Genomic DNA, 14,561 nt, shown 5'->3' with positions numbered 1-14,561 from the left:
GGTAATTTGGAGTCTCAAGTCCCCCAGCAAAAAAAATTAATCCTTCCTTAGAAATATTTCAGAAAGTTATGAGAATGTCTATAATTAAAATTTAGTACCTATTTAATAACATTTTTTTTAAATGCAATGCATAGATTAAATTCAATTAAATATTATATTTTAATATTAATTAATGTGTATAATGTATTTGGCGAATATTGTCTACCAATTGTATTGTGTATAACAATTTACTATAATAATACATTATAAAAAGTACTATAGTCAGAATCTTGGCTATTCATGACATACGTAAAAAAGCATTAGGTAATTGTTACTATAATTACTTTTTTATGCATTATGTACTTTTTGTTTTTAGTTCCATATTATTTTAATGAATAATATTACAATTGTATAAAACAAATTAAAATATTTACTTACTAGGTGTCCCGTCTGACGTATTCCAGGCCAAAGATTAGTATTTTTAATAATTAATATGTTTGTACCATATTTGTTCTAATTTTAATATTAGTATAGTATGTAATAATTTGCAATTCATCTACAGCCACAACTCCCAACTCTTCCAAAACTTCTACCCTCCCAGTACACATTCGTGAAATCATTGTTAAAAAACGTAGATCAAGGGCTCTTTACCAACGAACCCGCCTGCCTTCACATAAGCAAAAATACAACAAACTGGCCAACCATCAAAAAAAATTGTTAGCTAAACTTAAATCAAAATCTCTTGAAAGTTCCTAATAAATCTCTCTTCAAATGATGGTAGTCTTTGGAGAGCAACAAAAAATATATGCAAAACCAAAACTCCAAACGTTCCAATTAAAAAAAAATTGATGGCAGTTTTGCTATATCTGGCACAGACAAAGCTGAACTGTTTAAACTCCATCTGTCTGATATTTTCAAGCCACATCCTGATATATTCTCTCCTATTAACATCAATACTGTGGAAGAGTTTCTAGATTCCACGCTTCCAATAGCTTGCCCTGTCAAACACTTTACACAGAATGAAGTTAAATATGCCATTGATGAATACCCTCTCAAAAAATCCCCCGGGTTCGATCAAATCACTGCTGAAGTTGCCAGATGCCTACCAAAAAAAGCGATTATCCTCCTCACGCATTTATTTAACTCCGTTCTCAGACTCTCATATTGTCCTTCTCTCTGGAAATTCTCGATTATTATTCTTGTTCCTAAGCCTAATAAACCTCCTGACTCCATCTCCTCCTACCGACCCATTAGCCTATTACCTTTTTTCGCTAAAATCCTCGAAAGACTTATACTTAAGCGAATTCTACCGTGCTTAATTGTAAACTCCGTTCTTCCTGACTCCCAGTTTGGATTTCGATCTACCCACTCAACAATCCACCAAGCTCGTAGAGTTGTAAATGCAATTTCATATGCTTTAGAAAAAAAATTATATTGCACACCTGTCTTTCTCGATATCTCTCAGGCATTTGATAGGGTATGGCACGATGGGCTCCTATTCAAATTGAAAAAAATCCTACATCCTGTATACTTCCTGATCATTAAATCTTATCTTTCTGACAGATTCTTCAGTACTCGCTTCGGTGAAACTCTTTCCAGTATAGCCAAAATCTCGGCGGGTGTTCCTCAAGGTGGTATCCTTTCTCCTGTTCTTTATAACATTTACGCCTCAGACCAACCCACCTCCCCGAACACACTGGTCGCCGACTATGCTGACGATAAGGCTATAATCTCAGTAAATCATGACCCAGTTATTGCTTCCCACCACCTCCAAAATCACCTCTTCCTCATGGAAGAATGGTACACCAATTGGCGGTTAAAAATAAATCAATCAAAATCCGTACATTGTACATTTACACTTAGACTTATACCCTGCCCAGCAGTCTCCATCTATAGTATCTCTATTCCAAACTCACAAACAGTAAAATATCTTGGGCTAACTCTTGATCGCAGATTAACCTGGGCTCATCATACTAAATCGAAACGACTAAACCTAAACTCTCGATTACACCTACTCAAAACATAATCGTTAATCAAACCAGTCTGGACTTATGGTATACAGTTATGGGGCAATGCAAAAAAATGCAACTTAAATAAAATACAAGCCTTTCAAAATATAGCACTCAGAAAACTTTTAAATGTCCCCCCTATGTCTCAAACCTCACTATCCACTCCGTCCTAAAAATTAAAATGATACACGAAGAAGCTACAACCCACTATCAACGTTTCCACAATCGACTTGCTTCCAACAGCAACCCGTTAATTCGAAATCTCGCAGTCCCTTCTATTCCTGGAAACCCACCCAGACGTCTAAAAAGGAAATGGTGTCGTGACCTACTTGTTTATCCCCCTCCCATCTGAAATCCGTAGACAAAGCACTACCAGTTTTGTAAATTGAATAAAAAAAAAAAAAAAACAATTGATAAATGTCATTACTGGATGACTTCTCACATTAAGTATAACCTGTTATATTAATTAGTCTAATTTTAATTGTAAGTGATTAGGAATTAAGATTAATTTATATGTATACTTTTGTCACATAAGCCTATTGTGCCCCAATGGTACAGATTGTTTATTTCAAATAAAGAAAAAAAATCAGTTGCAACCATTTACATAAACAAAAAAAATTGTTTGCCCTTCAACTACCTTTAGCCTATAGAAGTTGAAAAATTAAGCTATAAATACCTCCAAATTTTAAGTATAATCTATTGATATAACTTTTATTGAAAACGGTCCAGTCGTTTTTTGAGGCTACTAACTTTAGATGAACCAACATCCAATTTTAGTTGTATAATTCGATTTCACCCATAAAAAAATGAAAAAAATACAAAATTTAGATTATAATATTATGGGCCTTCTTATACCTATCTAAGCTTACACTTTACAGGAAAATGTACGTTGCCGTGTGAACTAATTCTACCAAGATGAACAATTCATTTGTGGTGTATTAAATATAGACTTGGTACAAATCGAACGTGGTTCAAACAATAAAACAACTTTTTAAACTTTCCTGGTATCTCCAAGATCAATTTGAAATTTCCAAAAATCAGTTAAGTAGTTTTTGAGTACCTATATAATATCTATAAATATACATTCAACTCTCATATTTGTTTTAAATATGGTTTCTTTATTAGAAACCATAAACGTAAATCTTCACGATGGGCGCTTTTACTTCACCTGGCTCATCTGCTCGAGTAGCTAATGGCAAACATTTAAAACACTTATTTCTACTAATTATTTTTCCTATTACGAATAGTAAACTGGCAACCATAATATATAAAAAAGAAATTACATCGTACATTTCAAAATTCCTATTTAAGCCCCTCTCCGGGTGGACCTACCTAGTCTAGTTATGAATCTTGACCATTCTACTCACTCAAAAAAACACAAATGTTCATCAAAATCAGTCCAGCCGTTTAGAAGGAGTTCATTGACATGCAGACAAATATTTATTTATGTATATAATAAATAATTTATTATACTAGCTGATCCAGCGCACTTCATTGCCCGTAAAAATAACCGCTCTTAAAAATAATTTTAATTGTTCAACTCCTTTTGGGTGTAACTCGCTGCAGTAAGTGCAACACAGCCACCTTGGTAAGCAATGTGTGAAACTTCGATTTGATTCATGCTTGTACCTGATCTACCCAAATACCTAATGGTAGCCAATAATAAATAAATACTAATATATATATATATATAAAAATGGAGCGTGAAAATGTCGTTATACCTCATCAATTTATAACGGCAGGTCCGATTTGGCTCAAATTTTTTTTAAGATGTTCGTAATTGCCGTTAAAAAGTTTTTACGAAAGAAATTTTTAGGAAAATCCATCGGAAAAGTAGGAAATCTGGATGTAAAAAATACAACAGTGGTGCAACAGTGTATTACATATTGGTTGCTATCGGTTAATCGGGCATGTTTGTTGATTTGTATTATTATTTTTTGTCAATATATATATATATATATATAAATGAATGTTTGTGTATAGAATAGACTTCTGGAAAGAAAGCAGGCTATTTTAAAAATGGTTTTTTTTTATTCATCTGATATTAGTACGATTAGGTTAGGTTAGGATTTTGTATTAATTGATTATATTAATCCACCTTAGGTGGAATACGACAAACTTGGTATAACTTTGATACTTTAGAGTTAAATCATACACTAACGTACATACAGCACGGGATCCGCGATCTACCGCAGATAGATTGCCTACCTGATAATATACTGCAGCGAAGCAGAATTTTTATTCCGGGAAATGGAAAAGTTAAAATACATTTTGAACACCATACACCGAATATTAAATTACGAATTGAACAAAGTTGGAGTCATATAGAGTTGGTACATTTAACGAGCAACGAAGTGCACGGTAACAGCTATTTCTACTAATTATTTATCCTATAACCAATAGCAACCATTTATAATCAAAAATGTCCTTCGTAAATCGGAAAAATCCCCGGTTGAGCTGCTACCCGGGTTGGGCCTACCGGATCCAATTGTGAATCTAAGCCATTCAAGAACACACTCAAATACACACGAAAAATATCATCAAAATCGGTAGTTTAGAACCATAGCTGTTTGGATGAGTTTGAATACCTACACACGGGAAGAAATATTTAAGTATAGTGATCGTATGGAGATATATTTAAACCATTTTCACTTAATATGATAATAATAGATGATTGTATAGATGATTTAACTAAAACCCACTAGGTAACCATACAATTTGAAACGTTATTTGCGACCACGAATTATACACACACACACATACATATCATATAAAGACGTAATTAATAATAAGTGAGTGCCGAGATGGCAAGATGTAATCTTAACTCTGTTAATAACCATGGACGAATAACTGCATGGCAATATATTACCCTCGACGAATTTACTTCAAACACTCAACATTATAATATTATGGTACGAATACTTTTGGGGTGGGCATATAATACGCGTCAGAGTATAAGGTTTCTTCCAAAAACTAAATATGTTACCGAATTTTGATATAATAAATCGCGCATAAAACTTGAATATTATTATGTAATACTGCAGTGTGTATATTATATATATTTGACTTTGTGAGAAAATATAATGGGACTTCTTGAGTATACTACGGTGTTAATTTATGATTGCACACGGCATACCACAGGAGCCGAGACAAACTTTTCACCGCATTCAGCGTCGTAGTGAGCAACTCATAAATATAGTAATTTCGAAACTAAATAAAAAAAAATTCCAAATTTCCATACTTTCAGTTGTAGTATTGTGGTACTACGCAGACTATAAAACGTATTGCGTGTACCTACTACCTACTATTTCGCAGCTATAATGAATATCTTACCATCCTTCAATATCAATTCTCCCAAATATTATACTATAGGTATATTATCTTTTATCAATAGGACTCAAACTTAAATGCCCTAAAAATAATATGTTACATACCATGTTAATATAATATTATTCTTTAGAGAATAATTTAGATTATTTCACATTTACAATATATTCATAAATCATAGTTGTACTATAAACCAGATATGAACTTAGAAGTATAAATTCCTTAAATATCTTTATATTTAACTTCCTCAAGTTTTAGTTAAATATCGTATTGATATTAAATAGGAATCAAAAAAAATCATAAAATCATAGTATCACTATACAGTAAATATACACGAAAAACATTTGATACAGTCTGTGTCGTAGCCAGTGGGGTGCTGAGGGTTGGCTGTGGCCCTTCACACATGATTTTAAGAAATCATTTTTATGGACTGTAAAATTTAATACAAATATAAATTTGTGTAGCCGTACAAGAACTGATACCTAAAATAAAACATCGGTATCAGTATGCTAAACTTATGGGAAACGCTAGTTCAAACTAACTCTGTGTAAACGCATACCTCCCCTACCCTCCTCCGAGGATTTAGGTACCTAAGTTGTTTTTATGATTATGTCATATACATTCTTAAGTTGGTAGTATATACTGTATACGATATACCTGAGCGGGCTGGGAACGAACAATATTTTACATATGTTTAATATGTAACGGTTGAGTATCTATAACTTCTTAAGTTTTGTTGTAGTAGTCATCGCAATCTCACTGGAGTTTTATAATAATAATTGCTATAACTTATAAAGTCCAAACCGAATTAACATGGACGGCGATGAAGGAATGGAAGAAATAAATTAAATATTAGATATTAGGTTGATAGCGTTATCGTTATCGTTATCGTTGTTCGTAATATGTGCTACGTGATGGTCAGCAAAGTCCTAGTAAATATATTATGTGTGTGTGAATGTGTGTATGAACATAATGATGATACCTATACCATATAGGTACGTCAGGGACATGATTGGATGTGTGTGTTGTCGGGAAAGTGGAAAGGCGGCGGGTGTGAATGCATAATGCAATAGGAGCGAGACGTGTACACATAATGTAACCGGCGGAAAGTATAAATTCCCGTCTGGCGAACAAGAAGTTTTCATATTTCTTCGGGTTACGTTGACACGTACGCCTGCACACGCACACGAATAAACACGTACGCATACACACACGCACACATACAATAACAACGAGAGTGTGGACGAGAAAAATAAATAAATGAAAAACGAAAAACCGAGCAGGTGAGCCACAACAAAGCCCCGACGCGTTATTATATTCGTTTCGGGAAATTCGGTTTTCGGCTCAAAAGACACGCATTATGCCGAGATTTGTAGCTACACCTACCTCTTTATAAAGGCACTCCAACCCTATCCAAACAGACTTTTTTTTTTGCGCAAACACGGTTTTATCGTTAGTCCGAGAAAAAATAATAAGTAACCAAAGCAAACGGCGCGTAAACAACGAACAGTTTTGTTTTTTTTTTTACTCTCACGTGGGTACACCGCCGTATGCTAACAAAAATAATCCATTTAAGAGGCAAATGTCAGGTGCGCGTACAAAATTCGCGGTTGAATACCTACACACATAATAAGATATTATTATAATTTATATTTATTTTCTCTCATTCGAACCGCTGATTCCGGCTCCGTCAATAATTCGAAAGGTATATGACACAGCTACAGCTTGAAAATCAAATGTTATAAAAGTTTATTGAAACACCCAAGACTGCGGGTAGGTTTCCTACGTTAAAAATATTAAAAACATGGTAAGCCTCCAGTGTGCTAATTTTTAGAATACCTTAGGCTCATAATTATAAACGTTTCATGGTTGATATTTTTTTTAACAATATATACGTTTTTGTATTACAATGTAATATAACATTATTGCAATCGTATACTATCATTAAACAATATGACCTACCCTTGACCGAAGAAAGATAAATTATAAATCCGATTGCGATCTTCCTTACTATTAAACAAAATGCAAATACAGACATGATAATATTTTCCAACTAAATTAACCTAACCGAATACCAACGTCGTATATAAATTAGCGATGATCAAATATCTTTATTTACCAATTATTTATCATAATATACAAACAGAGAAACTTAAACAAAACAAAATTATGATATTATGTTCATATTTTTGTCGGTAACGATCAATTAAAACGAATAATTAGTTTTTGCTGAGTGTGGTTCTTTAATAATAACAGAAATACAAATAAAACTATATGAAATTACACTTTGGTCTGAATACCTAACAAATATTATACTTTTCTAAAGGCAATGTACACAATTTTCAATTTTCAATCAGTAATATTAATGACTTATAGCAGTTTATGTACATACTCATTACTCAATAACATTAAATATCAGATATTTGGAAATATGTTATCAAAACCATTTAATTTCCAATTCTCTATTTTATTTATTGAAATCAAATAATACATTATTGTATTATTGTATTATTTGATTTCAAGTTCCAAATAAAAATACTCTTTTCTAAGTTATTTTCAATTTTTACCAACAAAAAACTGTTTGATCGTATAAATAATGTAAAATAATTTATATGTATATTATTATGCTCCCAATTAATATATTTTAACTTGAAGTAACAAATTATAGAAGTTGTTAAATCTGTTATGTTATATTTATTATTTTATATACTTGAATATACAATTTATTAGTTTGATTTTTTTTAAACATGTCAATTAATATCAATTACCAATCTATTTAATTAATAATAATAATTTGTAATATAAGTAGGTAATTAAATAGTTAAATATTATGCAAGTCCATAAAATGTTTGTTAACAACGGTTTGAATTAACTGATGTAGTCTATAAATTATAATTAAAGAAATCTGATATTTAAATTGTTAACATTCACACGCAATGAATAATAATAGCGTTGAGTGTTATTACGATGTCCAATAATAAGGTCAACCAGTTGAATAAGAAATAATTCTATTAAAATAAATAAATATTATATTATTTTTTAAATAAGTCATTAAATTTTTTTTTGAATCACCTATACTTAGCTCTTCAATACTTAAATGTTTATTTTGTACTACATAAGCTTTGTCTTTAATATTAAAGATTTTAATATGTCACATTAGCTTAATATCATTACGATACCTACATGAAAGCTAAACAAACAATGTACACAATAACCTCAAAAATATATAGACACCTAACTGATGAGAAAAACCAATATCCAGCAAAGCCAACCCCTTCGTTACAGCCAAACCCGTAACACGGTAAGTATCCACAAGATATTTGACATGTATTATATTATATTAAGTATTTGTTATAATATATTATATAAACGATGCATATAAACGATAGATTTTATTTTAAAACTATTAGGAAAATGAAACTTGTGTGAAAGTTGATTTGTTTTTCATACTTAAAATATAAATATACTATCGATTCAGCATAATATAAATTAATATAAATACATAATATTATAGAAAATAATAAAATAATAGTTCCACGAGAAACACATAAGTAAAATCATTTAATTTTGATTTTAAAAACAATGCATTGACAATTAAATATTATCTAGATATAATACAACAATTATTTAATGTTGAAAGTAGTCATTGACATAGGAGGAAAATTACTTCTCAATTGCATAGTATCATATAGAAATACTATGAATATTAAATAGTGAATAATTGACAATGTTACTAGAATATTACAATCACTAAAATTAATTGACCACATGCTGCAGCCCCGCACTACTAAATATCAATTTAATAGTTTTCTTTAATCTCCACAGAGTTAACTAAAACAGGACGGCGAGGTTATTGATAATATTATAATGGTGGATATTTTCGACCGCTAGGGGTTATCAAAATCCGTATAATGAAACTTTACCTGTACTTTGGCGGAAAACGGAAACAATAATTTATCTTGTTTGCATTAAGTAACCGTTCTAGCTCATCCGCTCACAAAAGGACTATATTATTATTAGGTATTATGGAAGTGGATTTATTATCATTATTGTCATTGTTATAATATAAAATATATTGTTTATATGCGAAAATGGTAATTAGATAAGTTATTTTTTTGAATCACATTAAACTATTATTCCTTCTTCCTAAAAAAAAACACATAACTGATTATAATTTATTCTGCAAGTACCTATATATTTAAAAAATATTGTAAAGTTTAAATAAATAAAAAAACAAAATTATATGAAACTAATTTTAATATTACACAAATTATTGCTCGTACAGTGCTTACGAATAATAACGAGATAAGAGAATCAATATAGTGTAAAATCAAACTAAGTATACTGCAGGACATTATCTGCTTTCTATATAAAACTCAAAAACGTCATAAAATGATATAAAGATTATATTGATGAAATGTAATACTTTAGTCATAGTTATCAACAATTTTCAAGTTATTTAATTACCAGCTGTATGAGAATTCATCAAATTATTTCGGATAACAATGTCAAACTGCAAGACAACTGCAGTTTATTTATACGATACATTTTCGGTAATATACGTCCCGACGTGAAATGAATAAAAATAAAACCCTTATGAGCAAACTGTTTCACATTCGTTATTACAGAAGTGATCATCTCAAACAACTCACGTACCCATGTGGAGTGGTTTATTTGATTAAACTAACGAGTGTATCAAAATGCTTAAGTATTAAATTACGGCTGTGCCGGTACAACGAAAAATTTACAAATGATACAGCACGTGTTTGTAACTTATATGAACAACAACTAACAATTTTAATTAATTTTAAGACTGCGTGTTAATCACAGGAAAGTGTTGTAAATGTTTTGATGATTATTATTATTGTCAAAGCATAATTTTTTTAGTTAAGTAGGTACCTACGTCGAATACTTAAATGTTTGTTAACTATAACACAAACTTTTTATAGGTTATAAGTACTCAGTCACAATATTTTAATACTATGAAATATGAACACTGCAGTAGTTTCAGGCGTATAATTTCATAAAATAGTGTATATTATTATATTATAATAACATTGCACACACTGCACTACTAGCTGCACTTATAGCGTATAAGTGTTTACCAGCGTTTAATAGTGTTTTTTTATGTGTATAATAATTATATAAGGTACCTACCTACCTACCTACCTATTATATTATAAGGTGTTAAAAAACAAACTAGTAAAAGCGTCTCTCGTTTCACAATATTAATAAGTAAATAGTAATCAAATATAACAGTAGTGTTTTATATATTCTCACACGTTTTGTACACATTGGAATAGCATTAAAAATATTCATTTTTCATACGCGTTAAATCGTTTTTATGATTTTTTTTGTTTCAAACGAATCGAATAGTTTTAATCGTAAAGTGTGAAATATGTACACTGTATTATATATTAACAAGGTCAATTCGTCCCGAAAAAAAAAACGAAAATCGTAAATGAATTATCGGTGGTTATTTTAAAACAATGGAATTGACATAATATCTTGAAATTTGTCAACTCGAATAAATATAATACTATAGAAACCCTTAAACGATTTTCGTATTATAGCTATTACCCGCGCAATGTTATTTTAGTTTTGTTATCTAGAACATAAAAGTAATAATGTAAAACTTCGACAAATCTAACTTTTATTATAAGTAATTCCTATATGTATACGCGATATGCTTTTTGCAGTCCTTATTAATAATATTTTTTATATCATAATATAATTTTGATTTTTTTTTTTTACTGCACAACTAATTTTATTCAGTTTATTTTGTTTTATAAATAAAGACATTACCTACACGTAATACATTTTTAATAGAGTATATCGAGGTCGATAATATTACATTTTAATATTATTCAGTGAAATCTTGCCCACTTTACCTTTGCTGAGAACACTGAGCATACTGCCTGAAAAAAAATGGATAGTTCCGTAGAAATTGTAGCCACATATAATAAGTATTCAGTTATCCCCGAACTCGTTTATTTATTAGTTATCAGTTATTTCAATCGATCGATTACGTCTTACACGTCGAGTTCGAAATAATAATATCACAATACCGTACAATAATCGCACGACGGACCGAAAAATAATAATAATTATACTGCTTTTATATACTGCAGAACGCGTTGTTCGACTGTATGCACCTTAACTTAACACACGTAATAATATTCTCGTGTGTCTTCTAAACGCGCACGCAACATTGATCATTATATAGGTATTACCTACACACTTGTACAGAACGATTTACTTTGCGCGTGTCGCAGCTCGGACGGAAACTCTATGTACACATGTGGGACGTTATAAAAAATAAAAAAAAAGAACACACAATGTTTATGCACACGGCTTGAAAAAATGATTAAACTTTATACGTGTTAAAAAAAAAAAAAAACTTGTAGTGTGAAATAAACAAATAAAACGAGCCCGAGTCTCTAGTAAAAAGTTTACGGAATTAATCATTTATTATTTGTAAACGTATTAATATAGCGTTGTTTAAAAAAAAAATAATAATAACTGTCCGTTCTGTTCCTGAAACGGTAAATTGTATGAACACGACGATTTCCGTTTATCTTTTGTCTTTTCTGATAGTATATACTAGCATTATAAGAACAACAAAAATTTTCTGTGTGGCGGTATTGGCCACAAGTCGATATTATGTACAAAATGTCAAATCGCCAATCATCTGTAAGTGCAGCACAATAATAATCGTATGTTATATAGTTACTAGCATAATATCAATATGATTTAAGAGGACGCCTCGCCCTCATATGTTGTCTCCGTCTTACAATTAGCGCGTAACATAGCAAATTGTACAATCATCAAAACACGTGTAGCTCCCTTAGTTTAAAAATTAAAGGGAATTGACTTCTAATAAAATTTAAAAGTAAGATTCTTATCTAGCCAATGTCATGAGTTTTTTTATTATATTTTAATTTTAAAGCGAGTTATGAGTATTTTAAAATTGTAAATTGTTTGTACATCTTAAAATAGGTACTCACAATTCGCTTTAAAATTGAAATATTATAAAAAGCCCACGAGACTGCCTAAAATCTATTATCTAGGCCCTAGATAATAATCTCACCTTTATATTTTATAAGAGTTCAATTGACTCTAACTTTTAAACTAACGGAGCTACACGTGTTCTGCTGAGCGTACAATTTGCTATGTTATGCACTTGTAAGACAGAGACAACATAATATGCGAGTGAGGCGTCCTCTTAATGTACGGTGCGTCCCAAGTTTTCGATACAAACTGTGACTGTAATGGGGTCTCGTGTCGATGAATGGAATTTAAAACCTTATGTTTACATTTTTTGAACGCGAATTATTTCAAAGACATAATATTATGGATGTTATAATCTCGTTTAGGATTAAACATATTATTGCGATATTAAAATATAATATTATACTGCATCGTGAGAATTCCCTTCTCCGAAACTCTCGTTTTGATAAAATTATGTCACACGGCGATTATCGTGAGATTTTCTAACGACAGATTTTTTTGAGGGAATTTCCTTGATTAAAATGATAAATAATTTACGAACTTATCATTATAGTAATATTATATAGGTAGATATGCCAAAATCGCACTTAAAAAACTCATAAAATATGTTTTTGATTCTACATTCAGGCACGAGATCATTCTTAAAATGTATATAAAATACCATAAATGCCATTTGTATCCAGAAAATAGTGATTATATTAGGGTTTTTTCCTTGCGGGTATCAAATAAAACAAGTTCACAAATTATATTAGAAAAAAATCCCAACATTTTCTGTGAACAATTCCATTTTGTTTCCAACCCGACTTCCAAAAAAAAAAAAAACCATCCCCACAGACAGCTATAATTTAATGTCCATTTTGTTCCCCATCACTCCTCGCTGCAAATATGACCACTGCGATCTTTCATCTCCCGTGACGTACAATATCGTTCGTACTGATCATAGAAGGTATTTGCCCAGACAACGTCATGCATTGTACATTAGTTTTATTAACTACTATATATAGCAATATATTTATTATGTCTTAAAATAGAAGCGATTATGATTTGTTGCGTAAATGTGATTTACATATTATTGTACTCGCTGTAAAAAATACAAACATTTAATGAGAAAATGAGAATGTGTAATAATAATATGCTGTTTCATATAATATTATAAAATTACCATTACTTTTAGGTAAACTCTGGTTCGGACACTTCGGTTTAAGATAATTTTGTTTTGTAATTAAATTGAACTCTACTACACCAATCAAAAATTAATTGGGTGCTTTGAATTTAATAATATTATGATTTCAAATACCAATCAACAAAACTATACACCCAATATATTAGTATGTATTATAATATATTATTGTACGGAAATGGTTGAACAAGTACTACGACTTAAAGTGTCAAATAATTAAAATTAGAACAAAGCTTAAAAAACTAGATTGCAATGCCATTGCATTATTTTATTATACAAAGAATACAGCTTAAAAATAAAGGCAAACGATTTCTATGAAGGAAAAATATATATAAGTGTAATAAATCCATAAAAAATGTAATATTTTGTTTTTTCAAACATTTCTATATAGTCATAAAAAATAACATGTTTAAGAGTAAATACGTATAAGCCAATTCAGATAATTGTTTGCGTGTTTAACTGAGTAAAAAAGGTTTATACAAATTATATTAAACAATTTAATCGGGCCTAACATTTAATATTATTACCTACGTCACATAACTTATAAGTTACGTATATTATTATGGTTTTGCTCACCGAATCGTCGTCGTAAAGTGAAGTTTAAAATAATATTATAATAAACCTGTCTAATATTATAATATCATGAAGTAGTCTTACACACACACACACACACACACACGAACATATACGAGATCAACATATTATAGTATACCTAACACGATATTATAAAGATTCGTAAACATGGTATAAATTGCAATTTAAAAATTAAAAAAAAATCGCAAAAACATTATTTTTGGTTATATAGATACAGTTCAGTTGTCACGATTATCGATTGTTAGGTATAGATATTAGATGGTTAATGGTTATTATCGAATGGGTATAAATGGACCGGTGACATCGGTTCCAACTGCATATATCTCTGTCTGCACAATATTATATTATATTATAATTAAACGCCAATGACCAAGTCATTATCAGCGGGCCCCGAACAATAACCGTTGCATGCTTAGCACTCAAATAATAGCTAGGTAGGTAAGTATATGGAAATGTATATC

This window comes from Acyrthosiphon pisum, chromosome A2 (genome assembly GCF_005508785.2).
Source record: "Acyrthosiphon pisum isolate AL4f chromosome A2, pea_aphid_22Mar2018_4r6ur, whole genome shotgun sequence".
NCBI classification, from domain to species: Eukaryota; Metazoa; Arthropoda; class Insecta; order Hemiptera; family Aphididae; genus Acyrthosiphon; species Acyrthosiphon pisum.
The sequence above is the reverse complement of the archived record's forward strand: the minus strand, read 5'-3'. Positions refer to the sequence as shown.